The sequence below is a fragment of the Aulonocara stuartgranti genome, assembly GCF_965226115.1.
Source record: "Aulonocara stuartgranti genome assembly, chromosome: 3".
NCBI lineage: Eukaryota > Metazoa > Chordata > Actinopteri > Cichliformes > Cichlidae > Aulonocara > Aulonocara stuartgranti.
The window spans coordinates 68,478,158-68,491,179 of NC_138941.1; the positions used below are offsets into that span (position 1 = coordinate 68,478,158).

The 13,022-nt window shown below is 41.5% G+C and overlaps 1 protein-coding gene across 9 annotated transcripts in view; it reads left to right on the forward strand.

Moving 5' to 3' along the window:
- LOC309693526 (uncharacterized protein) overlaps nucleotides 1-13,022 on the forward strand; it is a 311,788-nt gene that overhangs the window by 117,965 nt on the left and 180,801 nt on the right. The window lies entirely within an intron of this gene.

Here is a 13,022-nt window from a genome sequence, read left to right on the forward strand (position 1 = left end):
AATCTGTGCCAGTGGGAGCATGTAGATGTTAAACAGAAGGGGTCCCAAGATGGAACCTTGGGGAACTCCACATGTGATACTTGTCTGCTCAGATGTGAAGTTACCTATTGATACAAAGTATTTCCTGTTTTCTACGTATGTTTTGATCCAGTTTAGTACAGTTCCTGAAAGACCTGTCCAGTTCTCCAGTCGTTTGAGTAATATGTTGTGGTCAACTGTATCAAATGCTGCACTGAGATCCAGTAAAACTAGGACTGACATTTTTCCACTGTCTGTATTCAGACATACAGTGGGGCAAAAAAGTATTTAGTCAGCCACCGATTGTGCAAGTTCCCCCACCTAAAATGATGACAGAGGTCAGTAATTTGCACCAGAGGTACACTTCAACTGTAAGAGACAGAATGTGAAAAAAAAATCCATGAATCCACATGGTAGGATTTGTAAAGAATTTATTCGTAAATCAGGGTGGAAAATAAGTATTTGGTCAATAACAAAAATACAACTCAATACTTTGTAACATAACCTTTGTTGGCAATAACAGAGGTCAAACGTTTACTATAGGTCTTTACCAGGTTTGCACACACAGTAGCTGGTATTTTGGCCCATTCCTCCATGCAGATCTTCTCGAGAGCAGTGATGTTTTGGGGCTGTTGCCGAGCAACACGGACTTTCAACTCCCGCCACAGATTTTCTATGGGGTTGAGGTCTGGAGACCGGCTAGGCCACTCCAGGACTTTCAAATGCTTCTTACGGAGCCACTCCTTTGTTGCCCGGGCGGTGTGTTTTGGATCATTGTCATGTTGGAAGACCCAGCCTCGTTTCATCTTCAAAGTTCTCACTGATGGAAGGAGGTTTTGGCTCAAAATCTCACGATACATGGCCCCATTCATTCTGTCCTTAACACGGATCAGTCGTCCTGTCCCCTTGGCAGAAAAACAGCCCCATAGCATGATGTTTCCACCCCCATGCTTCACAGTAGGTATGGTGTTCTTGGGATGCAACTCAGTATTCTTCTTCCTCCAAACACGACGAGCTGAGTTTATACCAAAAAGTTCTACTTTGGTTTCATCTGACCACATGACATTCTCCCAATCCTCTGCTGTATCATCCATGTGCTCTCTGGCAAACTTCAGACGGGCCTGGACATGCACTGGCTTCAGCAGCGGAACACGTCTGGCACTGCGGGATTTGATTCCCTGCCGTTGTAGTGTGTTACTGATGGTGACCTTTGTTACTTTGGTCCCAGCTCTCTGCAGGTCATTCACCAGGTCCCCCCGTGTGGTTCTGGGATCTTTGCTCACCGTTCTCATGATCATTTTGACCCCACGGGATGAGATCTTGCGTGGAGCCCCAGATCGAGGGAGATTATCAGTGGTCTTGTATGTCTTCCATTTTCTGATGATTGCTCCCACAGTTGATTTTTTCACACCAAGCTGCTTGCCTATTGTAGATTCACTCTTCCCAGTCTGGTGCAGGTCTACAATACTTTTCCTGGTGTCCTTCGAAAGCTCTTTGGTCTTGGCCATGGCGGAGTTTGGAGTCTGACTGTTTGAGGCTGTGGACAGGTGTCTTTTATACAGATGATGAGTTCAAACAGGTGCCATTCATACAGGTAACGAGTGGGGGACAGAAAAGCTTCTTACAGAAGACGTTACAGGTCTGTGAGAGCCAGAGATTTTCCTTGTTTGAGGTGACCAAATACTTATTTTCCACCCTGATTTACGAATAAATTTTTTACAAATCCTACCATGTGGATTCATGGATTTTTTTTTCACATTCTGTCTCTCACAGTTGAAGTGTACCTCTGGTGCAAATTACTGACCTCTGTCATCATTTTAAGTGGGGGAACTTGCACAATCGGTGGCTGACTAAATACTTTTTTGCCCCACTGTATGTCATTAAACACTTTGGTCAGAGCGGTTTCAGTGCTGTGGTTCTGTCTAAAACCTGACTGGAAGGCATCGTAGCAATTATTCTGTTTTAAGAAGTAACTGAGCTGTTGAGAAACTGCTTTTTCAATGATCTTACTTAAAAACGGGAGATTTGAGATCGGCCTGTAGTTGTTCATTTGTGTCTTGTCAAGATTGTCCTTTTTCAGTATAGGTTTGATTACAGCAGTTTTTAGTGATTCTGGAAACACACCTGATAATAAAGAAAAGTTGACGATCTGTAACAGGTCTGACTCTAAAGTCTTTGAGACCTTTTTGAAAAAACTTGTTGGCAGGACATCTAAACAGCAGGAGGAGGAGTTCAGTTTACCTAAGATGTCCTCCAGGTCTTTGCTGTTAATAGGTTGAAACTGTTTCATGGTGTTTAAACAGTTTTTTGGTGGACACAGTACATATCCTGGATCTGCTGTTGATGTACCAATTGCTTGTCTAATTTTTTGGATTTCTTCAGTGAAGAATTTGGCAAAGTCATTGCAGGCCATGGTCGAATGAAGTTCAGCTGCCACTGACACAGGGGGGTTTGTTAGCCTGTCAACTGTAGAAAATAAGACCCGAGCATTATGGCTGTTTTTAGTGATGATGTCAGAGAAGTAGGACCTCCTTGCATTCCTCAGTTGTAAATTATAATTGTGAAGTTTCTCTTTATAAATGTCATAATGAACCTGGAGGTTTGTTTTTCTCCATCTGCGCTCAGCTTTCCTACACTCTCTTTTTTCTTTTTTCACCAGTGTGGAGTTTCTCCATGGAGACTTTTTCCTTCCAGAGATAACCTTCACCTTAATGGGAGCAATAGTGTCCATTACATTTAACATGTTAGCATTGAAGCTATTGACGAGCTCATTGACTGACCCTCTGGGCAGGTCAGGTGTTAATGGGAAGACCTGGTTAAAAATTGCACTACTGTGTTCAGTTATACACCGTTTTGTGATCACTGTTGTTGATATATTTGTGCGGGCTGAGATTTTACTTTCAAAGAAAACACAGTAATGATCAGACAGGCCCACATCAGACACAGTAACCTTTGAAATGCTCAGGCCTTTGGAGATCAGTAGGTCAAGAGTGTGTCCTCTATTATGTGTGGCCTCTGTTACATGCTGAGTCAGCCCAAAGTTGCCCAGAGTGTTACTCAGGTCTTTAGTCCCTTTGTCCTGAGGGTTGTCCACATGAATGTTAAAATCCCCAGCAATAATTACACAGTCAAAATCAACACAGATCACAGACAGCAGTTCACTGAGGTCATTAAAAAAGTCTGTGCAGTATTTGGGAGGCCTGTAAACATTAAGAAACACAACTTTGGATGGGGCCTTCAGCTGTAAAGCCACATATTCAAAAGACTGAAAACTTCCAGGAGATAGCTGCTTACATTGAAATGATTCATTAAATAAGACAGCAACCCCTCCTCCTCTCCTGCTCGCCCTGACCTCACTGATAAAACTGTAGTTAGGAGGGGTCGTCTCGATGAGAACAGCTCCACTGTTACTTTGGTCCAACCAAGTTTCAGTTAAAAACATAAAATCAAGGCTGTGCTCAGTGATTAAATCATTAATTAAAAATGTTTTCCCAGCTAGAGATCTAATGTTTAATAAAGCCAACTTAAGTGTTTTAGAGGTATTACTTGTCCCCTCGTGTTTGGGAGCAATCTGTGGCACACAAGGTATGTTTACTATGTTTAAAGATCTTTTAGAGTGCAGCTCTCTGTGTTTTGACCAGGCCACATGTCTCCTGTCACCTAAAAGTACAGAAATTTTAAAACCTTCTAGTAAACAGGGTCCCAGCTTCTCCTGGGAAAAGTCATCACTGCCATAATCCTCACAGCCCGGACCCTTCACACATCACGCATCAGACTGCGGAGACAGGGCTCTCGTTACACTGGGTGTACACAGATGCAGTGCTACAGGCATACTTTGCTATAAACAGACTGTAATCCTGTTCAACAACTTGTGGCACGATTGCTCTTGCAGTTGTGTTTGACCTGACATGTGGCTCTTTTTCCAGGGCTCAGTGTGGAGGGTTGTGTCCGTGCCACTGTGGCACTGGGGTGTGTCACAAGTGGGTATATATATGATACAATCGTGCCACTGTGCGATGTGTTCACTGCAACAGATATACATGTGGTAAATGCAGACTACAGACACCTTGGCAGTGCCAGGATTGCTGATTGAAGTGATTGCAGAGAAGCAGTCTCCTCATCTGCAGTGTGAACAAATTCAAATTGTGAGCAATGGGAAGGTCAAACAAAATCACAAATGCATGCATAGATACTAATTATAATTCCAGTATCTCCTCCTTTGAATGTTGAAATGTACTCACTCACTCACTTTTTATTATTATTTGTAAAAATGTGTACAAATTGTTGGTTTTTTGTTCTGTTTTTATCAATAAATCTCAGCAACAAAGGACATACACCCACGTGTGTTGATTTCTCCCTAAGACGGCAAACTGAAACACTCCAAGTTGGTGACTTTTGGAGATTTATTTCCCTGGATGATTGAGAATGCATCAAGATGAAACACAAAAGGGAAGTTCACAGCTTTTAGCAGCTCCCCCCACCCCCTCAATCACTCACCCCCACTCCCCTCCCTCCAGAATTCCTAGGTAACAGCCTAATTAACATATGAATGACTAGCCAATTTAGCTTCCACTTCGCTGAAGCCAAAAGCCTACCAGTCATTTGACAACTCTCTGGGTCTTATAGGTAGAAAATGTCAAATGACAGGTCTCGGAGGTGCAAGTGATATGCATCCACAGCTGTGCCACCAATTTACTCACATGGACTCTACTAACCTATCAGAAGCTTCTTCAGCTCAGAATGGAATCGTCTGCAGTTTTCTTATTAATTAACAATAAACTTAGTGTATATGTACTCCTAAATATGATGAAAGTGATAAAAAATAGACAGCTCTGTCTCTCTTTATTCTGACATTTAATTAATTCAAAATATATTTCAATACTTATTTATCCAAAACAAAACAAGTTTACTCTAAATTGATGTTGTACAGTAAAAAAAATGTTCTTCTGTTTTCCACAAAGTGTATGTAAATATCTGGTTTAAACTGTGAATATACTGCTGTGTATTGAAGTTCCTCTTGTTTTGCATAGATATACTGAACAACATACAAAGCATAATATATAAAATAACATCTACCAGAGTTTTTTCTTTGAAAGAAGCCCCTTATATCCATTCTTATATTTCAGTACATAACTGAAACCGATTTATTTAGCCGTGGAGGGTAACAACTGAAAAAATGAAATAAACACACATGTAAGCTAAGACTCTCTAAAGAAACAGCATTGTTGTTGATCGGCTTTTCATTTCGCCATTTGTTGATTCACTTGAAGAGCAAGTAACGTAATATGGGTCAAGCGATCAGTTTGATATCAATCTTTTGTGATACACCGTCATATTTACATTATTTGTACAGTACGAATGATTTGCTTTGGTACCTGGTTGAACTTTAGTTCTCCTCTGTCTGGTTGGCTGCGTTTCTCCATCAGCTCACTCACATCACAGGCTGCAGCTCCCCCCATGCGAGTCAGTGTCTGAGCTCAGATCATACCAATATTAGGAGGATTTATGCACAGTCGTAAATTCCCACAGTGTGGGCTATGTGCTTCGAATATTGTGTGACATAAATAAATAATAAAGCTAAAGACATAAATAAAGCTAAAATACAAAGGTTTGGACACCGTTTTGCATGTTTCCCTACTGTAGGGGTCTCTGCAAGCATACAGGGCTCTGAGAGGGTAGAAGATGACAACTTTGGAATTCTACTAGAAACAGTTGATCATATTTGTTTGTTAAAGCTGAATTCAGGGCAAACTACGCTAAATTAGCATTTTTAGCTAACAGCTACAATAAGCATAAAAGTTACTGTATGGCTATCATTTGTTAACATGACGCTTGTTCCTATACATGTAATTCATTTATTACTAACCTGAGAGTTTATCCGCTGGTCATTCGACATGACGAATGACTTCTGAAGTCTTAATTCAGCTCAAGACGCTGTAGATTCCCATCGGTAACACTTTCGGTCCGCTAGTAAAACGTAGTTCTATTAATCTGCACTTGACTACTCTTGAACCGGAACCGGATGTAAATCCCAAAAAACTGAATTTTGGAACTGAAATTGAATTGTAGAACTGAAACTGAATGGTGAGAAGTGAATCTGAAATTATTCGAGAGCTGAATTTTTAAAGGATAAAATGCGGTTTCAAAGCCAATTAATTCGTTTTCAAAATATAAAATTAAATTTCAATTTAGTGATGATCATTTTCAATCCAATAAATTGAATTTCAAATTAGGATAATTCATATTCAGTTTTTAAAAGCATTTATTCAAGTTACAATTCAGATTCAATCTGAGCAATTCAAATTCAAATTTAACTTATTCATATTCAGTTTCTGATGGCACAGATTTCTGCCCATAGAGGCTTCATTCAAGAAACACCAGGAAGACCGAAGCTCATGGCATTGATCAAGCGGAACTCATCATCTTCACCAGCAGCTCCCTCACTGGGAAATCTTCAGCACTCCTCATCTTCATGAACACTGTGATGGAGACTTTTGGTTTGTGTAACGTCATAAATACTCGGATACTCTCCAGAGTCTCCGGACATTTACATAAAGATATTATATTCAGTCCTGTAGAAAGTTGTATATTTAAAAATATGTTATCCTCTCTGGTTACTCTGGTATAAATAACTCTGAATCACTTTATGGTAAATAACACATTATCGGCAAAAAAACCAGAAAGAATTCCAGATGACAAGTTTATAGTGACGACCTTTGACCTCCATCAGGTTTTATTTAATTGTGTCAGAGAAACTCAAATGTGCTCTTCATGCAGCTGAGTACATCAAGTGTTTAAAATGGAAGCTGTGCAGGTCTGAGATCAGCAGCTCTCTGAAACACCAAACACGGCTATGTTAATGCGGATATATAGTGACACAGTTACATGGGTAGGGATGGGTATCGTTTAGGTTTTATCCGATACCGGTGCCAAATCGGTACTTTTGAAACGGTGCCGGTGATCGAACCGGTGCTTAAAGAATGGAGAACACAAACTTTGTCCAAAAACCTCTCATGTTCAGCTGTTTTTTGTAAAAAGATAACAATGTTAGCCTTTTCTGCAGCTATGGGGCATATATGGTATCACTCTTGGCTGGAAGCAGTGCTTAAACAATGGAAAAAAAACACACAAACCTTGTCCAAAAACCTCTCATGTTTAACAGTTTCCCTCTTTTTCTTTGGTCATTTTAGCCTTTTTGTCCAGGGTGAAGGGAGTATCTGCCATCAAACAAGAAGACAGCCGCATGTAGCTATGATGATGTTTGCTAGTTCACCTTACATGCATTAATGTAATAACGTGGTTAGCCTACTCAACGTAAATTACACTCGAACAACATTAAGCGACTCACGCAGAGAAGAACGGCTTCTGCTGCCATCATCATCCTCATCATTTCTGCTACACTGGCAGGGCTAGGGGCCAGGACTCTATTCTTCGGGTTTTTGGGGGATGTTGCTCCGGGTCCGATAACTGGCAACCCACCCAACGTGCACAGTGTGAGGTCTCGCAGCAAGCTATCAAATACGGCGCATTTCTCGGCTTTTAAAAAAACGCTATGCGTCGCCAGGTGCTTCATCGGATTCGAGGTGTTACCTCCTTTGACAGTATCACAGTATCAGCTTAAAGCACTTGTTGCTGCTGAGTTTGCATATTTTGCTGTGAAGTACAGCCAGACTTTTGACCGCTTCGCCTTGGACATTTTTAATCTGTAGCTCTGCTCTAACTGAACGTACGTACCTGGCCCCGCCTACTATCCTGGGAAACGTAAAATGATTGGCTAGAAGTGTATCACAGCTCAGGAAAAAAAAAGCACCGAAATAAAGCACTGAAATGTGCGCTGCTTTTCGGTCTGGTTACTACCGTTTATGTCAGAACCGGTGCCATCATGGCACCGGACACCGGTACCCATCCCTATACATGGGTGATTAATCCTTTTGACTTTTTGTCTTTGACTTTATCAATAAAACAGCTGCAGCTTTCACTGACAGCACATGTGGTACTTTAACCTTTGTACTGTTTTCATCAGTTAATTTTGCAGTTAACATGTGAACATGTTGGATGATCTGTCTGCTGTCATTGACTGGTGCTGAGGTCTGAACCTGAGGGCAGCTCCTGTAATCACAAAGAGAACAGAACCATCACAATCATAATCCAAATTGCCACTAGGTGTGAATGTGAATGTGAGTGTGAATGGTTGTCTGTCCCTGTGTGTTAGCCCTGCGACAGACTGGCGACCTGTCCAGGGTGTACCCCGCCTTTCGCCCTATGACAGCTGGGATAGGCTCCAGCGCCCCCCGCGACCCTGAAAAGGATAAGCGGAAGCGGAATGGATGGATGAAAAAAACCCTTCTCTCATAGTTGGAGGGAGAGTGCCAGATGAATAGGACTCCAAAAAGACTGACAGCAGAAGTGGTGCAAGTTCGTTAGAAAATGTCATCAAAAATCCATCTGGTCCAGGGGACTTGCCACTAGGGCTGCCACAAACGATTATTTTGATAGTCGACTAGTCACCGATTATTTATGCGATTAGTCGACTAATCAGATCATCATCCACTGGACGTAAAACTACAGTTTATTGCACCAGCAGCATCTGCTCTTATATAACTATCATTAGCTTACAGCTTTAAGCTTTTAAGGTGCTAACTAAAAATGAAGACAAGATGATAGTTTATTCAATTTTAATGAAATTTGCAGATTGTTTTGGTAAAGTTTAATAAAATCCTTGCTATCTAAAATATAACAGGACACCGGAGTATATTCTCCAGCATCTCACACTTCTGATAATCAGCTGTCTGCTTGACGTTTATTCAGCTGTGTAAAAACTATAACTTTAATCTCAGCCAAACCGATTTACTCAGGAACAAATAAAATACAAAAAAAAAAAAAAAAGCCAAACAACAACATTTTTAATTTATCTAAGTGACTCATATATATTTAACCTGAGTCGCGAAAGACGGCGGTGGGTTTGAAAACAATTTGCCGGGAGTCCGGTGTTCTCACGGCGCTAGTGACCTAGCCCCCGGCTAGCTATCGAGCTAGTGGGTAACAGACGTCTCCGAAAACGTCGGAGCGCTTTTGAAAATATGTGGTGTCCTGATAAACTGAGCAGATATTTGAGGTTTACACAGCTACATTCTCGCCTGAAAATATGTTAAACGTTTATTTTGTGACCCAGAAAGAATAATAAGAGTAATATTAAAACTAACTAGCTACCGCCATTGTTGGAAACTAAGCTGGGCCGCGCTATGAATTCTGGGACACAGCTGCTTCTTCTTCTTCGGGGTTTAACGGCAGCTGGCATCCTTGTACATGCAGTGCTGCCATCTTCTGTTTCAGTCCGTTATTACACTCTTAAATCCTGCTACTTATTCCTGCGTCTTTTGCGATCTTACAAAGCTTCAAACGACACGTCGACTATTAAGTCAGTCGTCGACGATTTTGATAGTCGACGTAATCGTGACTAGTCGACAAATCGTGGCAGCCCTACTTGCCACTTTGCATTCCACCAATCGCCATCATGACCTCCTGGATAGAGAGGTCCCTTTCGAGTTCAGTAACCAGTTTCGGGTCAACTGTGGTTATACTGAGGTAACTAAGGAAACTGTCCATAGCAGACTCATCTTGGCGTGATTCTGCGGTATATAAATAAGAGTAAAATTGATGGAAGCAGGAGTTGATTTCTGCGTGGTCTGTATGCTTTAGGCCCTGTTCATCAGCTATTTCAGAGATGAACTGTTTGGATGACTTTTGACGTATTTGATGTGCTAAGACACTGCCAATTCCCTCCTCATAGAAAGTACGTCTAGACTTTAGGATAGGTTGCTCCACTTGCTGTATTGAAATAAGATCAAATTTCATTTTGAGGGTCTGACGTTCTTTAAGGGTGCTTTCCGATGGTGAGTGACTGTAGTTTATATCTAACCACAAAATATCATATAATAGCTGTTTCAAGTGCTCAGTGTCAGCTTTTTTCTTGCTACTGAAAATGAGATAATTTGACCCCGAAGATAGGCTTTCAGTGACTCCCATATGACTGAAATAGACATCCCAGGGGTCTGGTTTTGTTCAAGAAAGTCTCTAATCTCAGATTTTCTAAAATTCATGAATGCTTCATTAGAGAGTAAAGAGGATTAAAACTCCAGGGGCAGTATATGCGATTGGCACCAGGGATGTGCATTCTCATCACTAGGGGAGCATGGTCTGAAATAACAATAGATTGATAATTGCAAGTTTCAACCAGTGGAAGAGCACGTTTATCAATAAAAGAAAAAAATCTATCCGAGAGAATGTTTTGTGGACAGGAGAGTAGTAGCAGTATGCCCTTGATGAAAGGTTATGAAAACGCCAAAAGGCAACAACGCCGTGGGATTGGAAAAAGCATGTAATAATTTCTGTGGGTTTTGATTTAGGAGTATCCTTATTAGACCATCGGTCTAGGCTAGAAAGCACAGCTAAGATGAGATTGTATGTTATCATATCTGCAATTTCTGAGAGTAAATTGACAAAGAAGTTTTCATCATCCCAGTTTGGAGCATAAATGCTGGCTAAAATTAGTCTGAGTCCATAAAGTTGGCCAGCAACAATAATATAACGGCCCACGGGATCAAATAAAATGCTTGATACAGCAAAAGGGATGCTTTTACCAATAAGGATATCCAATCCTCTTCAGAGTTAAAGTTGGAATGGAATGTGTGGCCAACCCAACCATTCTTCACTCTATGTTGGTCTGCTCTCATGTTCCTTAAGTACATCTACTTCATCCATCCATTCACGTCCGCTTAATGGATGAACTTATTATGGGAAATAAATATTTAAATAAAAACAAGCTGCTGATTATTTCACATTTTACTTGTGAGCAACGGCACATTTAAATCTTACAAATATAGTTATTTGGCTTATATCGTGATAGATATCGTTATCGCCTGGAATGAAAAAAAATATCGTGATATGAAAAAATCTTATATCGCCCAGCTCTACTGTGCACCAAACCCTGTGTCTTGCGAAGCCTCATCATCTGCGACTGGCTAGAAACAATTCAGTCAGGAGGGGAACTTCACCCGGCAGTTTCACTTGGTAAGATGCCGTTTTTCACGTACACCATTGCCTTCTCTGGATCCAGAAACTCCTTACTCTCGCCCCTAAAAGATATACACAGTCTCTCTGGAAACATTATTCCGTAGCGGACATCTTGACGCCCTCGAAGCAGATTCCTCACGTCCTTAAAAGCGGAGCAAGCTTTGGCAATGCTCGCGGTGTAATCAGGAAAGATGGCCACAGGGTTCCCCTTGTGTTGCACCGCTCCCGGGCCTGCCGTAGCACATTGACGCAGTCTTGGTAGTAATGGAGTTTGGCGATGATAACTCGAGGTTTCCCGTTAGATCTTCTGGGAGCAAGGTCTCTATGTGAGCGGTCCACCAGGATTTCTTCATCCAGTTACAGAACATCTTTCAATAGAGTAGAAACTGAGCTGGTCGAGCTGGAACCAGCATCCTCCGCAACACCCATAATATGAATATTGCACCTCCGCATTCTTGACTCCATATCTCCATTCTTTTCTTTTAAGCAAGCCAGCTCAGTCTGTAATCCTGCAGCCGTCTCTTGGAGGCTGACAACCTTCTCCGACCATAATGATAAACCCTCTTTCAGGTCGCTAGTAGCGGACTTGACGTTGTTAATTTCTGAGCGGACTGCTGCTGTGTTGTTAGCAATCTCCGTCTTAACTTCTCTTAATTTGTACTTGAGGTAGTCGAAATCCTCTGCAAGCGGACTTGTCAGTACTTACCTGATAATCGTAGAGATATCATCTTTAAGAGAGGACAGGATGTCCGATTTCAGACCTTCATACTCCATTGCGTTTCCTGACTGCGAGCTAGGCGACAAGCTAGGCGACGAGCTCCCACTTGCTTAAGTATAAGTATGCTGGCCCCTCGGGTTTAGATGCCCTTCCGGTTGTAACTACTGGTCCGTTTTTCCCCGTCGGTCACAGGTGTTAGGGGGAGTGATAGTTCGTTTAAATTATCCTTTAAAAGGGGCTTGGAATTGTTAAAATATAAGCTAGACAGGCGTGAGCCCAGTTCAACATGCCTAACTCCATTGTCGGCTCAGTAGTGCCCCCGAAGTCGGAGTACTTCAACACCTCCTGAATGAAGTCTTCGGCTGCTCTCCTCGGTGTCTGTTCACAGTTTATTGTGATCACGTTGAGAGAAGGTTGAGAGGGTGTTTGGAAAAAAACACCTACTAATCATTAGCTCGGCATGCTGGGAGAAGTTGATGGTTTGCTCGCTTGTTCAATTATTTCCATCTTACTTTGACTGCAGATGTAACCAGACATATTCCAGCAGGATTTGTAAAAAGCGTTTTAACAGACACACAAAGCTGGAAAAGTCTTCATAGTCTTTTTTTCTTTAGGTCACGAGCAGTTGTCTAAGCATTTCACTGCATATCGTACTGTGTATGACTGTGTATGTGACAAATAAAATTTGAATTTGATTTGAATTTGGTGAACCTCTCGGCTTGTGATTGGGAGCGTATGCTTCCGTCTACGATGACATTTGTATGTGCTGCTGAACCCTTTAAGGTTTAAGATTTAGGGCAGTGCTGCTGTCTGTTCACCTTGTTGACTCTTGAAACCGACGCCTTTGCTCTCGAACTGCATTTGTCTTTTGGGAGACATTGATTGTCCTCGAAGCTTGTTCTTTAGTGTAAGATATACATGGGGATGAAGCTGAATAATATTCAACCAAAACACAGGCTCGGTGTGGTTCCAATTATGTTAATCTATCATTTTGCTCTGGCTGCTATGCCATGGTGGACATTGATCCAGTTCCGTAGTAACCTGTAATAACAGACTGAGACACTTATAATATCATTTTCATCACTGCTCAATAACACTTTCCCTCTCTTATTCTTCTATCCATATTTTAACACATCTCTTTCCATCACTTCTTACAGACACACACAAACACACTTCTCTTTACTGCATTCCTCAGTTTCTACACACTTCATAC